Here is a 23,085-nt window from a genome sequence, read left to right on the forward strand (position 1 = left end):
GCCAAAAACTATGTTTGTCTTGAGAAGTCAGGAATGTTTTTGCATTGTAGAACAGCTTCAGATTCCGTGGTGGATCTCTTGGGGAATCGCATGGTTTGGGTTTAGGTTCTGTTGTGTATGGGGCTGGCTTCTCTGCAATGTAAATCTTGCTTACTGTCCTCAGTTCCTGCTGGAGTAAAATACAGGCTGGCTAGGGTAGTTTCTGGTCAGGACTTCTAAGCCAGCCAGGGCAGCATACCTCTCTTGTAGCCAGGCCTTGGAAAGACCTCCAAGCACAGGTCCCCAGCCCAGTCCTCTCCACCAGGCTGGTCTGGAGTCACCAGGTGGCAGTGAGGTGGCAGAAAAGTGGCATCAAGGGCTTTGCCTCTACCAGGGCTGAAGGTACAGGTTGTTAAATTAATATGCCTGATTTTTCATCACTGTGAGAAAATCTTCTGGAATTTCTACCCCACTGAAGACCTCATCTGTGTAGTTCCCAGAGAACCAGAACCTCCATGCAGAGGGCTGAAAGCTCTCTACCCTGCAAACAAGTTCAGGAAAGAAGCAGAGTGAACAAATGCAAACCCGAGTTCACCATTGCCCTGCTTAAAGCCCTCTGTGACTCCCCACTGGCAAATTCACTCTTGTTTTTGACCTACAGAGCCCAGCTGATGGGCTCCTGCCCCCTCTCTAGCCTCATCCTGAGCCTCACACACTGAATGCCGCAAGTGTACATAACCTGGAGACATGATGATCTCTGGATTTATCTATCAATCTATCTCAATTTATTTATACATACATACTGGGGATTGAACCCAGGGCCTTCACATTAAGCAACATGCCCATCCCTTTATTTTTTTAAATTTTGAGACAGGGATTCACTCAACTCCTAAGTTATTCAGGCTGGGTGCGAACTTGTGATCCTCCTGCCTCAGCCTCTTAGACTACTGGGATTACAGATATGTGTGACCATTTGCAGTTACCTTGCCAGTCCTCTGCTGAGAAATTCCTGCCTAGCAGAATTAACAAAAGCCCCTTGATGACAGTGGTAGTCTAACAAAGTAGGTAACTGTTAGAGGAAGTATTTTGTGTCTGGAACAGATGTTCTCAGAATTTTGTGTTTGGGCTGTTCCACTACAAAAACAAAAACAGAAGGACAGGATGAAGGGTTCACAATGTCAAAGTCATGTGAACTCAGAGGATAGAGAGATTCTTGTTGGCTGCTCTGGGACAGTTTGCCCCTCCCCCAACCGTTTCACTCTGCCCTAAAGACTTGAAGGCCAACGGAGAATGGATGGATATCCTGGGGACCAGAGGGAGTGATGATGACTGATAGAGCTGGTGGCTTCTTGCTGAATTGAGACTACTGAAGTGGCCTCCCTGTGGGACACCTGAAGAAGCTGTCCTGTCATTACAGGTCAAAGTTCTGGATTTCATGGCACATTCCTGAGTGTTGGGTTATGAGATCACTGCATGAGCATGTGCGACAAACATGATCTCTGTGATCAATTTGACACCTGTTTTCATCTAGCTCATGACATCTTAAAACATAGATTGCTAATCTGGAAAGCAACTAGTACTGAGATAACAAAGCTGTCATGTAGTGACTGTTCACTGCATACCAAGCACTATTCTTTTTTGTTTGGGGTTTTTTTTGGGGGGGGAGATGATTAGGGTCTCGCCACATAGTTCAGGCTGGTCTTGAACTCACTATATAGCCCAGGCTGGTCTTGAACTTGCAGTGATCCTCCTGCCTCAGCCTCCCAAATGCTGGGGTTACATGCATGTACCATAATGCCTGGCTCCCAAGCACTGTTCTCTAAGTACTTGTGTTAAGGCTGATTTAATCCTTCTGATAAACCAGTGGGCATGGTGTTTGCTTAGAGGTTCACCTTTAAAGATAAGCAAACTGAGGTGAATGAGAGGTTAAACAGTTTGCCCACAGTTTTATAAGTAGTGCTGGAAGCACTTGGTCCAATACAGGTAGCCTGGTTCCTGAGTCCGTGTTCTTAATTATTATTGTATAGGAAAATGTTCTATTCTCACACCATTCTTAGTACTTCCGTTCTGCTACCAGAGGTGTGTGTATGAGTCTTCCACATAAAACAGTTTTCTAGTTCTCTATGGATACCACGGGGCGGGGGGGGGTGTCTAACAAATCAGTTCTCTACACTAACGAATTAAAGCAGAGCCCAAAACTCAATTCCACAGATTACCCTCACTTTTGACACCAATTTCAAGTAGTAGGTCCCTAGTTTATCCAGAATTTCTGTCCACTTTGCCTACAAATTAGAGGTTCTTGTGACCTCCTCCTTGGGTTCGATAGCTCACAGAACTCAGAAAACAGCTTTCTTGTTATGTTACCAGTTGATCATTAAGGATGAACTACTTAATACAAAGAATAGGCATGTAGAAGATACTTAGGGGATACTTGGGAGGGTCCTGAGCCCAGCAATTCCTGTCCCTATAGAGTTAGGGGTGCCACCCTGCTGGCACATGAAGCATTCTTGTTCAACAACTCGGAAGCTCCCTGCACCCATCTTTTTGGATTTTTTTTATGAGGACTTCATTTATAAACATAATTGCTTACATTATTGGCCATTAGTTTATTCAATTTCAGCTCCTCTCACTTCTCTCCTGGGAGGGGGGCCTGAAAATTCCAGCCCTCTAATCATATGGTTGGTTCCCTTGGCAACTATTCCCCCACCCCTTATGGTTATCAAAGGGCTTTTCATAAACCACTTCATTAACTTAAACTCAGGTGCCACTGAAAGGGTTTTTTCTGGTAGTGCTAGGGATCAAACCCAGGGCCTTGCCCATTCTAGGCAAGTGCTCTACCGCTGAACCACATCCCCAGCCCCATTTTACTTTTTTGAGGTTAGTAAGATATCACAATTATTTTTTGTTTTCTGACAGACTTCCTGCTTACAGTCATCTCTTAATATCCTTGGGGAATTGGTTCTAGGATCTCCTCAGATAGCAAAATCTTTTGCTGTTCAATTCCCTTATACAAAGTGGTATAATATTTGCATATAATCATTGTCTATTCTATATATTTTAAAGTGTCTCTAGATTACTGATAATTTGTTCATTGTGCCTAATACAATGTAAATGCTATGTAAACAGCTATTATGCATATAGTTTGGGAAGAATGATAAGTCTAGGGCCGGAGATTTAGCTCAGTGGTTCCGCCGCCTGGTTCACAAGAGCAAGGACCGGAGTTTGATCCCCAGCACCAAAAAAAAAAGTCTGCACATGTTCAGTGCACATACAATTGTTTTCTGAATATTTTCTATTCATACTTTAGTTGAATTTGTGAATGTAGGCGTGGGGGAGGTCCAGCTGTATATTGGTCAGTATTCTCTTAACTGCAGATGACATCAAAACGCAATCTGTGCTAGCTGAAGCCAAAGAGGAATTTGTGGGCCACAGTAGCCTGGCTTATATAACCAGACCAAGGGGCGGATATGAGTATGCTGGCCTCTGAGAGAGATGAAACCAGACTTTCTCCGTCTTTCTCCCTTACTGAGATCATCTTGGTTTCTTGGGCTGTTCTTTGCTGTTTAACAGGAAACAGTACGCACTGACCTCATTTCGTAGGTTATCAATGGAGAGCCTCTTCCCTTGATTCCAACTTGAAAAGTCCAAGGGAGGAGCCAAGGCTTAGCACATGTGCCCATCTAGGTGGCCACTGGATGCCTCCGTGATAGGCAACAACTTTCAGACCTGGGTAGTTTGAATGGGGAGGAACAGCCCTCAGAGGAGGGGAGGACACTGGCCAGAGAACAAAGCTACCCTTCCACTGTGGTTCAGCTCAGGCCCCTAAAAGTTTTTCAGTTTAAGGATTAGTGCTGTACTGGGTATGGTGGTCCTTGCCTGTAATGCCAGCACTCAGGAGGCTGAGGTAGAAGGACCAAGGGTTTGAGCTACAGAGCGATACCTTAACCTCAAAAAACAAAACAAAAAATCCAAAAAACAAAAAGGTGAGGATGGCAGTACCTACTTGTAATCTCAGCACTCTGGAAGGCTTAGGCAGGAGGATCAAAAGTTCTGGCCCTATTAGTCACTTAGCAAGATTCTGTCTCAAAATAGAAAAAAAAAAAAAGCCCTGAGGGTATAGTTCTGTTTCCTGTCATTGCTAATTTCTGTGATGTGTTTTGAAGGCCTTGGGTTCAATCCTCAAGAACCACCACGAAAAAAGAAAAAAAAAATAGCACTTTTCTGTGTAATGATAGTTATTATTCATTGCATTGACTGAGGCAGTCTCTATTCTGAGTTATCAAAGAAACTCTCCATTTACTGTTTGCTAAGAAAAGTGATTATAACAACAGGAAAATGTCAACAAGGTTGACATAGGAAGGACTTTCCAGTTGACCTCTCTTACTTTTTGTTGTCTGACTAAAAGATATTTATTTACTCTATATTGGTTATTACTTCTTATTTTACCCAGTGGTTTTGTAAAATTATTTGTTCTCAATAATGTGTTTGCATTCCAGTGGTCAGCTCATTACATCCTGTTTTCTAATAGCTAACTATATCTTGTGTTAGTCTTCCAATCTCATGGGTCATAATTTCTTTACTTGTTTGGGTGGGCTGACTTTTGTAATAGACTGAAAGGCGTAGAAAAGATCAAATCTTGATAAAAGTTTCTTAGTTGCATAAAATTTAAAATAAGTGTCCTTGATCAATAGAGCCTCCTCTCCAAATGGTGATTCAGGGGCCATCTTTGACCCATGAGACCCAAGGCAACCATGCTGGCCTGCGAGGACAAGCTCACAGAAACGGAAAGAGCCTGGAGGGTCACAGGTAAGAAGATTTTCAGGGCCAAGTCTGGAAGTGGTACATCCATGACAGCTTGTTTACATTCTGTCAGTCATGAGGCCACACCTAACTTCACCAAAGGCTGAGAAATGTGACCTGGCTGAGTGTCCAGGAAGAGAGGAACTGAATTTGAACAGTTATCCAGTCTCTGCCACACGCTTTGGTGACATTTGTTATTTTCTCCCTATTTCCCTTCCCTTGCATAATAGCTGTTTGGTTGGTATTGAGTCCACTCTCAGCTCCATGGTGGGCCCCACACTCTCCTTGCAGCAGTTGTTAGTTCAGTAATAGTTGTATAACCCAGGCTTAATCCAGGCAGAGGGCATAGAATGCTTCTGGTCTCAGCTACTAGTCCAGGGGCAGGCATGTGATGTAAAGTGTCCCAATCACTGTGACTGGGGGAAAATACCAACCACTACCTCCTCGCAGGGAGAGCAGAGTCAGCTCGTGGAGGACAAACTTGGAGGATTCCTGAGTCACACAGAGCTGGAGTCCTGTTGAAATTCCTTGAAGCTGACAAGATCTGATGCTGTGCAAGCTATTAAATCCACTTCATCACATAATAATCAGAAGTTAATTAAAAAAAAAAGATAATTCTGCTGGGGATTTAGCTCAGTGGTTCCACCGCCTGCCTTGCAAGCGAAAGGACCCGAGTTCGATCCCCGGTACCAAAAAAAAAGAAGTAAATTTTCTTACAACCAAAAGCATTCTGATTGATAAACTTATAAAATGGAAAGGAAATGAAGAGAGAAAAGATAGAAGCTGGATCTCCAAGTTCTGTTTCCTGCCATTGCTAATTTTTCTGTGATGTGTTTTGAATACCCAAGCATTACATCAGAGGTCATTAGATTTTTAACATTCTTCTTTTTTAAAGCTCCAAGTATATACAAACTGTGGCCTGCAGGATGCTTGCTTGCTCTCTCGCTCTTTCTCTCTCTCTCTCTCTTTTTGGTACTGGGGATCAAATTCAGGACTTTGTGCTTGCCAGGCAGGCGCTGTGCTGCTGAGCTAAATCCCCAGCCCTCCATCTCTCTCTCTTTTTTAATGTTATAATAGCAAATATAAAAAAAGGAAGTTTTGTTACTTATATATATTAACCATAATATACATTTTATATATTTAAACAATTCCTGTTCAACCAAGCCAAATGGTTGGACAGGCCTGCATGATTTCTTCCTGAACTGAATGATATATAGTTCTTTTGAAGAATAAAAATTTATTTCTCTTTCATCCAAATGAATGAAACATAGCCATATAATGTCTTTTCTATATTTATTTTTAGCACCTTTAGCTTTTTCATCAAGCAAGTACACAAAATAAATTTATCATATACATTGAAGAATGTGTTTTGTTTATAGCTGGGCATTATCTCTGATACTAGTAAAGGAATTTTCTGTTTTTGAGTTGAATGTTCCAAACTCTTTGGAATAGTTTGTCACGTTTGGTGATTTTAAATTTCCTAGCACCTCCAACTTGAGCAAAATGCCACATGGCATTCCTGAGTGAACATTTTGAAAGAGTTGTGTGGCATCCAGTGAGGCATTTGGAAGTCACCTGGTAAGTATGTAGGGACTGTTGGACAAGAATCTCATTTGCACAATCAGAAGCCCTTGGCTCAGCACACAGACACCTCATATACCTGTGGTTGCAAATGTAAGCCATTGAAGTCCCCAGCCTGACTCACCCTCTCAGAATATGGAGAGTAGCATAGGGGTGACAACCTCAGCAACCTCATCTCGAAAAGGGTTTGAAGTAATTTAAAGAATACTTAGGGTAGGATAAAAAATGGAGAAGAGAATTGGGCCAAAGAAACACAAGAGTGACTTAATAATCAGCTGAGCTGGAGTCAAAGAGGTATATGGAAGTGCATGCCACCCAGCTGGGCATTGTTGGCCCAGGGGCCTGGGCTTCACATTGGGCTCTGAGCTTCCCACAGCCTCACTGAACAGGAAAACTAGCTGTGACTCAGGAGGAGTTCAAATTTCTGAGCTGAAAGAAACTGCTCTCCTAGATCCCTTTTGAGGGCCAAGACTCTCAAGAATGTTCCCCTAATAAGTGTAGTGTGCATATGAGGACAGGAGTGACTGGGGTCATAGAGAAAGCATGTAGGCAGCACTTGGTGTCCAGCTGTGGGACATTGTGTTTTGCACACCATTCTGTAAGGTCATGTGATCTTTTTTTTTTTTATTACCAATGCTGGTCCTCCCTTGTGTGGGGGGCCTAATGTGGACAATTGCATTGATCTGGTTTTGGAGTTTTGCATTTTGCAGAATGTTTACTAGCTAGAGGCAAAGCAGATGAAAGAGCAAGCGTAGGGGGTGGGATGACAGAAGTAATAAGCCTTAGAGGGGATGAGGGCCCTAGGAGAACAGGTGAGATATGGGCCTGGAGGCATCAGTCACCACAGTGGGCTGAAGTTTACTTGCTTAGCACAGTGCCCAATAGGTGGATTGAGTCAGTGTGTGGTAGTGAAGACTGCAGAAGCAGCCAACCACGAAAGTACAGGAACAGCTATAGCTGATCTATGCTGTCAGAAGTCAGCACAGTGGTACTGGGAACGGGTACTGGGCACATCTAGTGTGCTGCTCACATTGCATCTTGAGCTGATACTGGCTGTACAGGTGTATTCAGTTTGGGACGATGTGTCTGTTAGTACACTTGTATGTGCTTTTGTCTGAGTGTGTTCAGTGAAATGTTTGAAAGAAAGTATGTACTTCAGTGCCAGGCCACTTGTTTTCACACCCCAGTTCTGCCACTTTATAGCAATGGGACATTGGGCAAATTATGTAACCTCGTTGTGCCTCAGATTTCCATTCAGTCAAACAAGAATAATAATGCTTAGCTGGGTGCAGTGGTGCACTCTATAATCCCAGCTTCTCAAGTTTGAGGCCAGCCTGGACAACTTAGCAAGACCCTGTCTCAAAATAAAAAATAATATATGAATATAAGTATCATGCATTAACCAATTGTAGCACTGGAGCTCCTATATATAAATAAAAAGGGCTGGGGAAGTAACTCAGTGGTAGAACATTTGCCTGGCATGTGCAAACCCCTGAGTTTAATCCCCAGTACCTAAATAAATAAAGAAAAGGCTAGGATGCAATTCAGCAGCGCCACACCTGCCTAGCAAGCACAAGGTCCTGAGTTTGGTCTCTGGTACCAGGGAAAAAAAAGAACAAAAGAAAATAACATGTATCAAAGAAGTACCTGAGGATTGAATGAGTCAGTACTTGCCAAGTACATGAGTGTCTCTAGTAAATAGTAAACATTCCCTGAGAATTACCTGTTACTTGTTACTTCTGTTAATTATTATTATTATAAATGAGAATTGTATGAGGGAAAACTGAAGAATTGCTTGTGGACATTCTACAAAATGATATTCTGAGTGTGGCCATGCAGTTGTGTCTGGAGTGGAATGGGATTGGATTGCATGTCTTAGAGTTCAAGCAGGGGAACTGGGAGGGAGTGGTGTTGCCATATTGGCCTTAGTGTTGTCCACGTGATGGCAGGGGAGGACTTGGGGTGGTGAAGACTGAACTTGAGGGACTGAGATTCTTGTTGTTCTTTGCTTTTTGAGACAGGGTCTCACTATGTAGTTCAGGCTGGCCTTGAACTCATTGTGTAGCCCAGGGTGGCAGGGAACTCAGGGTGATCTTCCTACCTCAGCTTCCAGAGTGCTGGGATTACAGGCATGCACCCCACCCCAGGCACTGAGATTCTTTTTTCAAAATTTATATATTAATTGATATATTTTAGGTGTACAGTACATTTACACTTATCATTGCGTGTTTGTACCTGAACATGATGTATCTTAGTTCTTATTTTTCCCCCATTACCTATGTGCCTTTCACCCCCACCACCCTTCCCTATTTACATAGACTTTGTTTCCATTTTTTTTTCTTTCTCATAATTTTTCCTTTCCCTTCTTCCCTTTCCCCTTCTCCTCCTGCCACCCCTACACCTTTGGACCTTTTCCTACGTCAAATTATCAATTATTCATTTTAATAATTTTCATCCTTATTTACACTTTCAGTTTCTCACACTAGAGAAACTATTCGGTATTTACACATGTGTGTCCTATTTATTTTACTTAAGAGTATGGCCTCAATATGCATCCATTTAGCTATAAATGACTCTAGTTTCTCGTTCTTTATGGCTGAGTAGTACTCCATTTTATAAAAAACCCACATCTTCTTTATCAGTTTTCCAGTTGATGGGCACTTGGGCTGTTTCCAAACCTTAGCTATTACAAACTGTGCCGCTATAAACATAGGTGCACATATATCGCTGTGGTATGATTCTTTTAATTCTTTGGGGAAGATACCCAGTAGGGGAATAGCTGGGTCAAATGGGACCTCTAGTCCTAGTTCTTTAAGGTATTTCCATACGGATTTCCACAGTGGTTGCACCAGTCTGCACTCCCACCAACAATGGAGGAGGGTTCCTTTCTCTCCACACCCCCACCAACATTTGTTATTGGTTGATTTCTTGATAGCAGCCATTCTTTGTGGGGTGAGGTGGAATCTCAGTATTGTTTTCATCTGCATCTCTCAAATGACCAGTGATGTTGAACATTTTTACATATATTTATTTGCTGTTATTACTTCTTTGAGAAATGTTTGTTCATTTCAGATGCCCATTTTTGAATTGGGTCTTTGAATTTGGGGGGCCTGATTTTGTTCAGTTCTTTATATATTCTAGATGGTAGACCTTTGTCTGAGGTACAGCTGCTAAAAATGTCTTCCCATATTGTCGGTTGTCTCTTAGCTCTGTTGGTAGTTTCTCTTGTAGTGCAGAAGCTTTTTAATACAATGAGATCCCAATTGTCGATTCTTTGTGTTAGCTCCCATGCTACTGAAGATTTGTTCATAAAGTCTTTTCCTATGCCCATGTCATTGAGAGTTCTACCTAACGTATCTTCCAGCAAGTTTAGTGTTTCTGTCTTAATATTTAGCTCTTTAATCCACTTCGATCTTAGTTTAGTGCACGGTAATAGGTATGGGTCTAGTTTTAATCTTTGGCAGATTGAAATCCAGTTTTTCCAACACCATTTATTGAACAGGCTATCTTTCCTCCAATGAGGGTGGTTGGCTCCTTTGTCAAAGATGAGATGGTTGTTCTTGTTCACAAATAACAGACTCACTGAGAGAGAAATTAGAGAAACAATTCCTTTTGCAATAGCATCCAAAAAAATGAAATATCTAGGAATCAATCTAACAAAGGAAGCAAAAGACCTCTATACTGAAAACTACAGCACTCTGATAAAAGAGATCGAAGAGGATACAAGAAAATGGAAAGACATCCCTTGTTCGTGGGTAGGAAGAACCAATATAGTGAAAATGGCCATACTTCCAAAACTGCTATATAGATTCAGTGCAATGCCAATTGAAATTCCAACAATATACTTCACAGAACTAGAGAAAACAATCCAAAAATTCATTTGGAACCGTAGGAGACCTAGAATAGCTAAAGCAGTTCTAAGCAACAGAGACATGGCTGGGGGTATTGCAATCCCCAATTTGAAACTATACTACAAAGCTACTGTGATAAAATCAGCATGGTACTGGCAAAGAAACAGACCTGAGGATCAGTGGAATAGATTAGAAGATGCAGAAACAACTTCAGACATGCTCAGCCACCTCATATTTGACATAGGAGCCAACCACCCTCATTGGAGGAAAAGATAGCCTATTTAATAAATGATGTTGGAAAAATTGGATTTCAACCTGCCAAAGATTGAAACTAGACCCATACCTATCACCATGCACTAAACTAAGATTGAAGTGGATTAAAGAGCTAAATATTAAGACAGAAACACTAAACTTGCTGGAAGATAAGTTAGGTAGAACTCTTGAAGACATTGGCATAGGAAAAGACTTCATGAACAAAACCTCAGCAGCACGGGAACTAGCAGAAAGAATCAGCAACTGGGATCTCATCTTATTAAAAAGCTTCTACACTGCAAAAAAACCACCAGTGGAGCTAACAGACAACCTACAATATGGGAAAAAAATTTTAGCAGCTGTACCTCAGACAAAGGACTACTATCTAGAATATATAAAGAATTGAAAAAAATCAGAACCCCCCCCAAATTCAAAGACCCAATTCAAAAATGGGCATCTGAAATGAACAGACATTTCTCAGACAAGGAAGTAAAAGCAGCAAACAAATATATGAAAAAATGTTCAACATCACTCGTCGTTCGAGAGATGCAGATGAAAACAACACTGAGATTCCACCTCACCCCACAAAGAATGGCTGCTATCAAGAAATCAACCAATAACAAATGCTGGCGGGGGTGTGGAGAGAAAGGAACCCTTCTCTATTGCTGGTGGCAGTGCAGACTGGTGCAACCACTGTGGAAGTCAGTATGGAGATACCTCAAAGAACTAGGACTAGAGGTCCCATTTGACCCAACTATTCCCCCGCTGGGTATCTTCCCAAAAGAAAAGAATCATACCACAACGATATATGTCCACCCATGTTCATAGCAGCACAGTTTGTATTAGCTAAAGCTTGGAAGCAGCCCAAGTGCCCATCAACTGGAAACTGGATAAAGAAAATGTGGTGTTTATTTTTTTTAATAAAATGGAGTGCTACTCAGCCATAAAGAACGAAAAACTAGAGTCATTTATAGCTAAATGGATGCATATCGAGGCCATACACTTAAGTGAAATAAATAGGACACACATTTGTAAATACCGAATAGTTTCACTAGTGTGAGAAACTCATAGTGTAAACAAGGGTTAAAATGATTAAAATGAATAATTGATAATTTGAAATAGGAAAAAAGGTCCAAAGACAAAGGAGTGAAGGGAGGGGAAGGGGAAAGGAAAAGAGGGAAAGGAAAAACTATGAGAAAAGAATAAAAAAAAGGAAATGAAATCTATGTAAATAGGGAAGGGCGGAGGGGGTGAAGGGTGCACAGGTAATGGGGGGAAAAAAAAGAACCAAGATATATCATGTACAGGTACAAACACCCAATGATAAATGTAAACGAATTGTATACCTAAAATGTACCAATAAAAGAACTAAAAAAAAAAAAAAAGAGGTGGCTGGGCACTGAGATTCTTTTTTTTTTCCCCCATTAAGTTTATTGGTACATTTTAGGTATAAATTATAGTTACATTCATCATTGGGATCTTGTACCATTACATGAGTCTCTTGGTTCTTATTTTTTTTCCCCTTCCCTTGCCCTCCCTTCACCCCCTCCACCCTTCCCTATTTGCAAAGACCTTGTTTCCATTTTTTTCCTCTTCTCATATTTTTTCCTTTCCCTTTTTTTCCTTCCCCTACCTCTCCCAATTCCCCTGCTCTTTTAAACCTTTTCTTCCTGTCACACAATATCAGTTATACATTTTTTAAATTACAATATTAAGATCTAGGAGACATTACCACACATTTTACAGAATTTAAAAGGATATAGAAAGCATATTACAAAAATCTTTTTTGAAATAAATTTGACAACTTCTAAGAAGTAACTTAGAAGGCAAATTAATGAAACTAACTCTGGAGGAAATATAAAATTTGAATAGCACCTATTAAAGAAATTATATTCCTAGCTTGACAGCCTACCTATATGATAACAATAGGCTCATATACATTTTAACTGATAAGTTATATCAAACATTTAAAGGAGAAAAAAGAGGGAACACTTCTCCCCTCATTTTAGGAAATCTACATTGTGCTAATACTAAAACTGGATAAAGATAATAGAAGAAAAAAGTATGAACATAGATAGAAATTTGTTTAACAAAACAAACTATTAGAAGTCAGATCTGGGAGTATGTAGAAAGTGGTTTTATTATAGGGATGGCAGTGTTGGTTCAGCATTGGAAGATCCACCCCCAAAAGTCATCATTTTAACAGAGGAAAGGAGAAAGCCATATGATCCTGTCAATAGTTGGAGAAAGAGTATTGGATTGAATTCTACGGCTGTTCATGGTAAAAGCTATCAGGAGACTAGAAGTAGAACAGAACCTTCTCAACAGATCAAAGACATGTACTCCATACTTCCAACAAAAACTCCTTCTATGAACGGAGACGATACAATGCTTTCTCCCTAAAGTGGGGAACAAGGGCAGATATGCTTACTCTTCATCTGTCCATTAGACTTTGAAACATAGGTCTAATCCAAAATAGTCTGGCAATAAAATAACACAACTAGGATAGGATTGGCAAGGTAGAAGCAAAATCTTTATATGTAGATGAAATGATCATCTACAGAGAAAATACTAAGAAATCTCTAGGAGCCCCTAGAACTTGTACTTGAATTTATCAGGATTAGAAAACACAAGGTATATATAAAAATTCAGGTCTGTGTATACTTGCTATAAATGAAGAACTGGATATTAAAATTTAAAAGTTATTGGGCCGGGGATTTAGCTCAGTGGTTTCGCCGCCTGCTGCGCAAGCGCAAGGACCCGAGTTCAATCCCCAGTACAAAAAAAAAAAAAAGAAGTTTAAAAGTTATGTAGGAGTACAAAGGACCCTGAAAAGCCAAAAACAAAAAAAGTGTTGGAAGACGTTTAGCACCCAATTTTAAGACTTCTTCTAAGGCTACAGTAATCAAGGCAGTTTTGGTGTAAGGAAAGACATATAGATCATTTGAATAAAACAGAGAATCTAGAAATAGAACCACACATATATGGTCCACTGAGTTTTGAAAGATTATTTAACATTAGCATTTTATAGAATATAAACTCGATTCAAGAGTCGAGGAAGAGATAGTGTCTTCAGCAAACGGCACTAGAACACCTGGTTTCCATATATAAAAAATTAACCTCAACCCTTTTTTTCCATACATGAAAATAACTTGAAGGGATCTATAAACCTAAATAAGAAAGCCTAAAAGTATAAAACTTTAAGAAGAAATTATAAGGGAAAATGTTTATGAATTCAGGGTAGACAAGAACTACCTAGGATACAAAAAACATGACGTATAAAAGAAAAAAAATTGATAAATGAGATTCCATCAAAATTTAGAACTTTAAATGATATCATTAAAATGAAAAGTAGTCCTTAAACAGACCATATTTACAATGCACATAACCTATGAGCAGAATATATAAAGAACTCTTAGAGCTCATTAATAGATAACCCAATTAAAATGTAGACATAAGATGATAAATAGCCAGTATAGCACAAGGAATGGTATGCAATTCTAGAATCAGAAAAATACTAATCATTACAATAATAAGATTGAATTATACACTCATTAGGGAGATGAAGTCAAAAGTTTTAAAAGCCTTGTCGTGACTTTTTCTTTTTGTTGGATTCTCCCCCTTTGCGTTTAATTTGTCACGCCCAATGGATTCATTCTGCTGGGTTTCCTGGGGTTGTGATCCTCATTGTCTTTTCCTAGGGTATTGTCTAAAATTTTTTGGAGTGCCACTTTGGTATTCATGAAGTTCCTGAGGTGCTCTTTATCATGAAAGTATCTTATTTCTTCATCAATTTTGAAAGATAGTTTTGCAGGGTACATCAGTCTGGGTTGGTGGCTGTTTTCCTTTAGGGCTTGAAATACATCACTCCAAGCTCTTCTTGCCTTGAGGGTTTGCATTGAGAAGTCTGCTGTGATTCGGATGGGCTTTCCTTTGTATGTGATTTGTTTCTTTTCTCTCACTGCTTGTAGACTTTTGTTCTTCTGTTGGATTTCTGGAATCCTAACTATTATATGCCTATGTGTAGATTTTTTTTGATTAAGGCTAGCTGGAGTCCTATATGCCTCACTTATCTGTATGTCAAGTTCTTTTCCCCTCCTTGGGAAGTTTTCTGCCATCGTTTCTGTGAGCAGTTTTTTTTATGTCATCTGTACTCTCTCCTCTTTCTTCATTGACTCCCATCAGTCTTATGCTATTCTTCTTTGCATTGTCTAGCAGCTGCTGGATTGATTTCTCATGTTCCCTTAAATTTTAAAGCAATTTTTCTTTTCCTCCTCACTAATTGCAATCTTATCTTCTATATGTGAAATTCTATCCTCACATTGGTTCATTCTGCTGCACAGACTTTCGATGGAGTTTTTAATCTCTTGGAAATCTGTTTGTATCTGTTTTATGGACTCCATTTGTTTCCTATGTTGGGATTCCATTGTGTTCCTCAGATCCTCTATTTTTTTTATCTGTGTCCTCTCTAGACTTATTAATCATGTCTTGCACCATGAGCAAAATCTTTGCTGTTATCTGAGTAATTATTTCTGATTTCATTTTTCCCAGATCCTCTTTTGTTACCAGTTCAGAGAGTCCAGGTGGTTGAGTATCAGAGTGTTCCATCTCGTTTCCCTTTGGGGTTTCTGTAGGTGATCTGAAAGTCTGTTTTTGAGGCTTGTTTATGTGTCTTCTCATTTCCATGGCGGGGGGGGGGTTGCTTCTGGGGCCCACGCGGCTCACCTTCTCTGCCCTAGGAGCTTGGGATGGCAGCGGGGGAGCTTCCTTCCGGGTGCTGGGACTGGCTGAGCTTCACTGCCCTAGGAGCCTGGGATGGAGGCGGGGAGCTTCCTCGGCACTGAGATTCTTAATGGGAGTGGCCCAGAAGTCAAGGCAAGGTGACAAAGGTGGCATCACTGGGTGATATGGTCTCACAGGGCCAGGAGTGGTGGGGCTGAGAGTGGCAGTAGGGGAGTAAGCGGAGTGGTCTGAAGGAGGGTCACTGTGGCCTTTGGAGAGGTCTGTTACAAGGCTTTGCCCAAAGTCTCTGTGCCTGTGTAGTTAGTAGCCCAGGGAGATGTCAGAAGCCAGGAGGTGTTGCTGTGTTGTGACATTGAAATATGGGTTAATTACATCTGTTGTGGTGTTTTCAGAATTCCATTCTTAGTCTGCTGATAATTGTAATGGTCTGCTGATACTTGTAATGGTCTGCTGGGTCCTTGTTTCTGCCTTTCTCCTTGAACTTTGGCTAGATTGATTTTATTCTACCAGGCATTTCCTCCATATAGGCAGTTCTACACATACCTCCTGTTCAGCTCGAGGAAGTTGAAGTCATTCAGCAGTTCCTCCTGCTGGCCCTTTGTCCATGTCTGATTGTGGGCTTTGTAGCTGTGGATACATGCTCATCTGAAAGTCAACTGCTAGGTACAGGTCTTGCTCTTAGACCCACCCTATGTTGGCTACTTGCTGGTGCTCCAGTTTCCCCACAGCTGGGGCCTTTTTTGCCTTTGACAAACCCTTTTATGACCAAGCCCCTTGGATGAGATACTATCACCTGATGGACTTCTCCCTGCCCTTAACTCTTCTGCCCAAATGCTTTATTATAGCCTTCATGCAGCCCCACTCTCTCTGCCCCTACCCTGAGCGATCGTCTCTTGCTGATTGTCCATGAGGTGATGTCTGCTAGCATTGTCTGCTGAGGGTATGGCTTCCTCTCTACCTTTGAGTAACCAGGCACCTACTCCACCTTAGTGAGCCCATGAGGTGCCTGGAACCTCCTCCCAGGCCACCCTTGCCTTGATCTTCTGTCAGGGCACATGGGAGGGACAGGCTTTGAGTGCTGTAAAAAGAGGAAATGTCTTTCACATAACTTCTGCTCTTTGTCCTCATTCTTCCGTGTGTGTGTGTGTGTGTGTGTGTGTGTGTGTGTGTGTGTGTCTGTGTTTAGGGACTGAGGATACTAAAAGTGGAGAAGGGTAGGAGAGTTCAAAAGTGATTTTTATTTTGTAACTAGGCAAAGGAATTCCAAAAAGTCAACCTATAGAGGTCATTCTAGTTCTCTTCTACCTACTAAAATTACAGAAGTGACATGAAAACTAAGCCCCTTTTTCTTTTGAGGTTGTCTGTTAGAAATCTCTTTGGGCTGAAAGTGACATGGAATGCTTTGTAAGCAGAAGAACAGAATACTGTTCCTATGTACTTTCTGTGACCTGGAAATAATGATGTTACAAGTCACTCTTTGTAATGGGTTGTTGTTGAAAGAGTTTACCTGTGGTAAAATTTAGGGCTTTGGGGTCGTAAATAATGTAATTAATATAAAGGACTACACACAGAGATTTCAGGCTGGAGAAGGACCTTGCCATCATTTTTTCCTGGCCAGTTTTCATTAAAAGTTTGCATTTTCTCCAGACTGTGGTTGGTTATCTTCTCTGGTATGACAAACCCAACCACACACAAAATAAATCTTGCACACTGTTAGTAGGAATGTATATTAGTAATACTATCTTGGAAAAGTGTTGGAAGTATTTGCTAAAGTAATAAATGTGCATATTCTCTCTCCCACCAGTCCTACTTCTATGTATACAGCCAACAAAGATGTGTACATATGTTCACCAAAAGTCACATACTAAAGAGTTCACTGCACTATTATTCATACTAACAACTAGAAACTCCATAGTCCATCAAAAGGAAAATAAGTTGTGGTGTAAGCACACAGTGAAGTACTTTATAACAATGGAAATAATAATCATTGCTACATACTGCACCTTGGATGAATTTTCTAAGCACAGTTTTGAGTGAAAGAAGCTAGAAAAAAAAGACTATTATATGATTTAGTTTACACAGAGTTAAAAGTCAAGCAGAACTATGGTGCTAGGGAAGAGTGGGGGGTGGTGATTTGGAGAAGTCTGGAAGACTTCTGGGTACTAGTAATGTTCTCTTTCTTGACTTAGTGGCAGTTACATAGGTGAGTTCATTTGTGATCATTCGCTAAGCTGCACACTATGACTTACGTTATTTGCTGTAAGTATGTTAACCTTCAGTAAAATTTCTATTAAGAAACCCTCTTAGGTGGAATGGGATTATATTTAAGCTAGAATTTTCCTCTGTGTTTGTCCCTTGAAGTCTTAGGGACTTGGCATGTGCTTTAGCACCAGCCTCGATCTTACTCCTTTTTCACTCCATTCCTGCTCATCCTAGCTATTTCCCTCCCTTTCCCACACATGCTGGGTCTGGTTTCCCTGTAACTTGTTGTCTTAGTTACTTTCTCATTGCTGAGACACAATACCTGACCCACAACTTAGAGAAAGAAAGGTTATTTCAGCTCATAGATTGTAGAGATTTCAGTCCATTGTTGACAGGCTCCACGGCATGGCAAAGGGGCATGACAGAGAATTGCTCATAGAATGGTAGGCAAGAAGCAGAGAGGGAAAGAGAAAGGGAGGGAGGAAAGAGGGATCAAGGGAGGAGGAGAGAGATGATCCTTCCAGGCCACGCCCCCAGTGGCCACCTCCTCTGACCAGGCTCCACCTCCTGGTATCACATTTAGCTATAAACTCCTCAGCAGACTAATCCACTGATGAGTATCGCACCATGATCCAGTCGCCTCCCCAAAGCCCCACTTATGAGCATATGAGGCTTTGAGGGAGATGTAGATATAAACCATAGCATGTGTGTCGTTGGCACCGTAGGAGTCATTTCACATATCCATGTGCACTCTTGATTGCCCTCCTAATCTGTCAGCCACAGGAGGAGGCTGGGCCAAATCACTCAGTGGTAGTTGTCAAGTGAATGAACTAAATTCAAAGGGAGCAACCTTTTCCCCTGCACCCTTTAACTTTCAGTCAGGGGAGGTGTGAGACTGAAGGAGCCCTGAGTTTGAACATTTTTTATATTATAATACCTTCAGTAGCCTTAAAATGTGACCTGTAGAAAAACTGAGCTGAAAGAGGGAAGTGGTGTTGGCTCACTGGTGCCCCATAACCTAGTTCTGTGCTCACCGGTCATGTTCCTGAGAATGAGCAGTCTATATGTGATGACTTCATTTGTTCTGGCTTTTCTCATGACAATCCTAAGGTCAAGTCTATTTTAAGCCTGAGAAATATGTCCTAGAAGTCAGTTCCTGAGTCCTTATTTCCTTTCTCTTTCCTTAGTATTAACATTTTGGCTGTCCTCCCTCCCCTCCCCTCCCCTAAAACAACCTTGCAAGTGTCATGAATTTCCTCTCTTTTGATTTTTCTCTGGACTTCAGTTGGTTCTTTTCAACTTGTAGGAAAATGACACACTCTCATTAACCATTCTGACTTGACAGAATTTAGCCAAAAGCAATGCTCCAGCTAACCCAGTAGGAAGAATTAAAGCTAAAACATTCACATTTAGACTTAATTTGCTGGATCATTTTTGTAGAGATTTTTACTTTCTTGTGTAATTGGTTAAGAGACAAGGCTGGAGCCAAACAGTACCAGTCCAAACCCTGCTTTTTGACTTTTAGCAAGTCACATAACCCTACCCTTTTCTTATTTGTAAAATCAGGGTAGCCGTCAAGATTTAATTAACTTATGAATGTAAAATGGTCTGCTGAGGACCTAAAAAATCATAAATGGTCATTAAATAGCAGTTACCTAAAATGGAAGTTTCAGCTTTATTGATAGAAAAAAAAAATAGTTATTTTCTCCCCAGTGCCTGGGTTTGAACCCAGAGCCTCATGCACACTAGGCAAGCCGCTGAGCTGCATTTCCAGTCTAAGAGAATGGTTTAAATGTATAGTATGTGTTAGACTTTAAAAAGTAGATTAGGGCTTTCTTTTTAACAGTATATTTAGAAATTTTGCTGACTCAAAAATGATTATACAATACCTAGTTATACAATTTACCCATGAGAATAAAGAAAGAAGTATATCATTATATTGGTTTCTATAATTCTCCCTACCCCCTTTTGCTTTGGAAACAAAAGCGTGGGGACAGAGAGCGTTTTGGGGACCCTGAAGGAATAGCCCCATCTAGAGTTATGCCAAAGTCTGGCAGTGTTAGTGGAAGCCTTGAGGGCTTGTCCTCTTTTCCTTTCTTCAGCAGTTTCTGATTGCTTTAGTATGAATGATCCTGCATTTGTTAGTGAGAAAAGCAAAAACCAAATGTATAGACTTGGCCCATAGCAGCATTGATCCCAAAGGGCTTGATGGAGAAACTGTAAGGTCAGAAGGGCATTGAGATGTGGAAAGAACACATTCTCTGCATCCTTTCTCTACCACTGGGCACATGAACAAGTTATTAGTTCCCTGAGCATTGCGTTCTTGTTGACAAAATGGAAACGATAATTCTACCTTATGGAGTTTTTGAGACAATGTGATGAATGATACTTTTCCTAATAGACAGCAAGATGAGTTTTTACTAGCTCTTCCACTCCTTCAATTTAACATATGCTCTGGCAAGAAAAAAGGAATTGTTTAAAGGATTATCTATAATTAGTTGACCTACTATCCTGAAATATTTTGTCATGGAGAATTTCCAACAGATACAAAAGTAGAATAGTGCTATATTTATGTATAACAAATTACCCCCAAGTTTGCTGGCTTATAACAATAATAATCATTGTTATCTCCTGGTTCCTGTGAGTCAGGGATTTGTGGGTGGCTTGGCTTGGTGGTTCTGGCTCAGTCTTTTTGTTTTTGTGTTTTTTTGTTTTTTTGTGTTTTTTTGGACTGGGGATGGAACTCGGGTCCTTGCACTTGCGTAGCAGGCGGGGAAACCACTGTTCTAAATCCCTGGCCCTCATGGCTCAGTCTTTTGTGAGGTTGCAGTTGGGTGTTGGCCAGGGCTGCAGTCATGCTAAGGTGTAGCTGGGCTGGAGGATTCACTCCCAAGTGGCTTACTCATGTGGACCAGGTTCCTGCAGGATGTTCTAGGGGTGGAGCTAGGGCCCGGTACCTGGCCGTGTGGGCTATCTTCTCAGGACCACTCAAGTGTTCTCCCGGCATGGTAGCTGGTTTTTCCCAGAGAAGCTGTCCAGGAGGCCAAGGCAGAAGCCACAGCGTCTTTCTTGGTTAAGGCTGGGAAGTGACTGGGAAGTCAGTTCACCATATTCTACTGGTTGCCCTTAGTGAAGGTGGAGACCATACTAGGTCCTGAGAAAATCATCATATGTTTAATTCATTAGTAGTGATATGGTGGGAAATGGCAAAATCCTAATTCTCTTTTTTTTGGTACGGGGGATTGAACTCAGGACTTTGCGCTTGTGAGGCAGGCGGCAGCACCACTGAGCTAAATCCCTGGCCCTGGCAAAATCCTAATTCTGTTATTCTTTTTGTTTAATACTGACTACTCCTATGTAAAAAGAAACTCCTGTCATTAATTATGTGATAAAGTTTGAATAAACAGGATAAATTCTTGTTTCTTGCCCTTCATTTATCTGTTTTCAGAATAACAGTCCTTGGTTCTCAGGCATCCTTCACAGGGCGATCAGTTAAGTTTTATTTTTCAAGTATTATTATGAACTTGACTTTAATGTGTTTGATATGCTTCTGTCTTTTGTACTTACTAGGTATTGATGTTTGTGTATTTCTATGAATGGTAGCATACTATAAATAGTACTTTTAGCCTTGATATTCTCATGTAACAGTATGCTCTTGTGATCACTCCACAGTTGGATGTTGGATGTGTAAGAATTCTTCATTCTTTGAAAAAGAAATGAGATATTTCATATACTCATTCTTACATATAATTCAGTGATTTTTAGCATGTTCTCAGAGTTGTCCCATATTTACCATTAATTCTGGAATTTTTTTATCAGACAAACCCTGTACCTGTTAACACTCATTCTCTTTTGCCTTCTGCCCACTGTCCCCAGCCTCAGGGCCTGGTACCACTACCATACTTTCTGTGTCTTTGGATTTACCAGTGGACATTTCATTTAGATGAAATCGTGTAACATCTGGTGTTTGTGCCTGGCTTCTTTCACTTAGTATAATGTTTTCAAGGCTCATGCGTGTTGTAGTTAGAATCAGTTCCTCATTTCTTTTCTTCCCCTTTCCTCCCCCTCGTTTCTTTTTTGGCAGCACAGTAATATTCCACTGAATTGACCTGTGTATCTTCACCCTAGTCAACCAGCCCACATTGGTTAAACATTTTTGTTTCCAGATTTGTCATTAAATGGACTTGTACAGAATTCTGCTCTCTCATGTTTAATTTTGCTAAATCATACTGAATTCTCAATAGGCTTTGTACTGTTTTGAATTTTTACCAGCAATACATCAGAAAGCCCATTTTCTATTGCTTTGCCATAGAATAGTATTTTGTAGTATCTCATTAGTTTTAGCTGACATTTTGCCTGTATGTCTCATATAATGATCGAGATTAAATAAACATCTTTTTACATGTTAAGGGGCATTTGGGTTATTTTTCCTGTGAATTATCTGTTCATATCCTTTTAGACTATTTCTTTTCCTTCTGTTTTTGGCTTCCCTTTATTGCAATTATTTTTTTTCGGTTCCTCATTTCCTTTTTACTTTGCTTGAGGTGACTTGTCATGTAAAATACATTTTTATGGAATTAATTTTAACAGTAGTTTTCCTTGTTGCTTCTGTAGTCACATTGCAAAAATTTTCCTTACTCTCATGTTACAAAATAGTTGCCCTTGTACATGATGGCTTTATTGCTTATGTTTAAATCTCTGATCCATCTGGGATTTATCTTGGTGTATTATATGAAAAATCCAATTTTATCCCTTTTCCCATATGGCTGTATAATTATTCCCAGCACCATTTATTAATAAGTCCATTTTATCCCACTGACTTGATGTATTTCCTTTATGATAAGTTCCATACACAATTGGATCTATTTCTGGATTTTTTGTTCTTTTCCATTAGTCTTATGTCTGGTTGTATACCATTACTACACTGTCTTAATATCTGTTAGGGCTAGTCTTCCCTCATTTCTTTCTCCTTTCAGTGGTCTTCTGGGTATTCTTGCTTGTTTTTACAAATGAACTTTATAAACAGCTTCTCTAGCACCAAAAAGAAAACTCAAAGGCATCTTTGGGGGGTTGTATTAAATTTATAAATTAATATATGGAGAACTGATATCTGTATTTATTTAGCTAGTTGGTTGGTTTTTTTTTTTTTTTGAGACAGGGTCTTCTTGCTCTATATTCTAGGTTGGCCTTGAACTCATTATGTAGTCTAGGCTGGCCCTGAACTTGCAGTAATCCTCCTGCCTCAGCCTCCTGAGTACTGGGATTACAGGCATGTGCCACCATGCCTGGCAGAACTGATATCTGTATGATACTGTGTCTCCTTACCAAAGAACATGGTTCCCATCATCCTTGAATGTATCCCACCCACACTTTGAAAATAAGCAAAATAAATGTTTTCTCCACATAATTTTCTTCCTTGTTCCTTGTATTTAGTGTAAAAGTCTAGTAAATATTAATGGGGAAAAATTGGAACTTCCTTGACAAAGTTAGATATAAAATTTTAGTTTATATTGAAACACTGTCTTCCTCTACTTTTGGACATTTACAGATGTTTAGCCTCCACATCACCCTATATTAGGAGGACTAGAAATAAGTAATATTGCTGTGAAACCCTTATATGATTATGTAAATATATCTCACAATTTCTTTAGAACCAGTCCTGGAAACAGAATAAGGA

General features: G+C 40.3%; 2 protein-coding genes across 12 annotated transcripts in view; both read left to right on the top strand.

Moving 5' to 3' along the window:
* Slc28a1 (solute carrier family 28 member 1) overlaps positions 1-23,085 on the top strand; it is a 118,017-nt gene that overhangs the window by 84,855 nt on the left and 10,077 nt on the right. For 2 of the 9 annotated variants that reach the window (XR_002397587.2, XR_015441813.1), the window contains 2 exons: positions 4,671-4,785; positions 5,230-21,580. The exons of 6 other annotated variants lie outside the window; for them this stretch is intronic. The gene's annotated coding sequence lies outside the window, so the exon portion shown is untranslated. Of the gene's footprint in view, positions 1-4,670; positions 4,786-5,229; positions 21,581-23,085 lie in introns of those variants that run through there. One more of the 9 variants, XR_015441815.1, reaches the window with a different exon arrangement.
* Positions 1-23,085, top strand: part of Pde8a (phosphodiesterase 8A) — a 173,297-nt gene that overhangs the window by 19,278 nt on the left and 130,934 nt on the right. The window contains exon 1 of one of the 3 annotated variants that reach the window (XM_013075103.3): positions 4,672-4,785. The exons of the other annotated variants lie outside the window; for them this stretch is intronic. The gene's annotated coding sequence lies outside the window, so the exon portion shown is untranslated. Of the gene's footprint in view, positions 1-4,671; positions 4,786-23,085 lie in introns of those variants that run through there. 3 annotated transcript variants of the gene reach the window in all.

This window comes from Heterocephalus glaber, unplaced genomic scaffold, assembly GCF_053883595.1.
Source record: "Heterocephalus glaber isolate CG9 unplaced genomic scaffold, H.glaber_assembly_v1.0 deba00001531, whole genome shotgun sequence".
Classification (NCBI taxonomy): Eukaryota; Metazoa; Chordata; class Mammalia; order Rodentia; family Bathyergidae; genus Heterocephalus; species Heterocephalus glaber.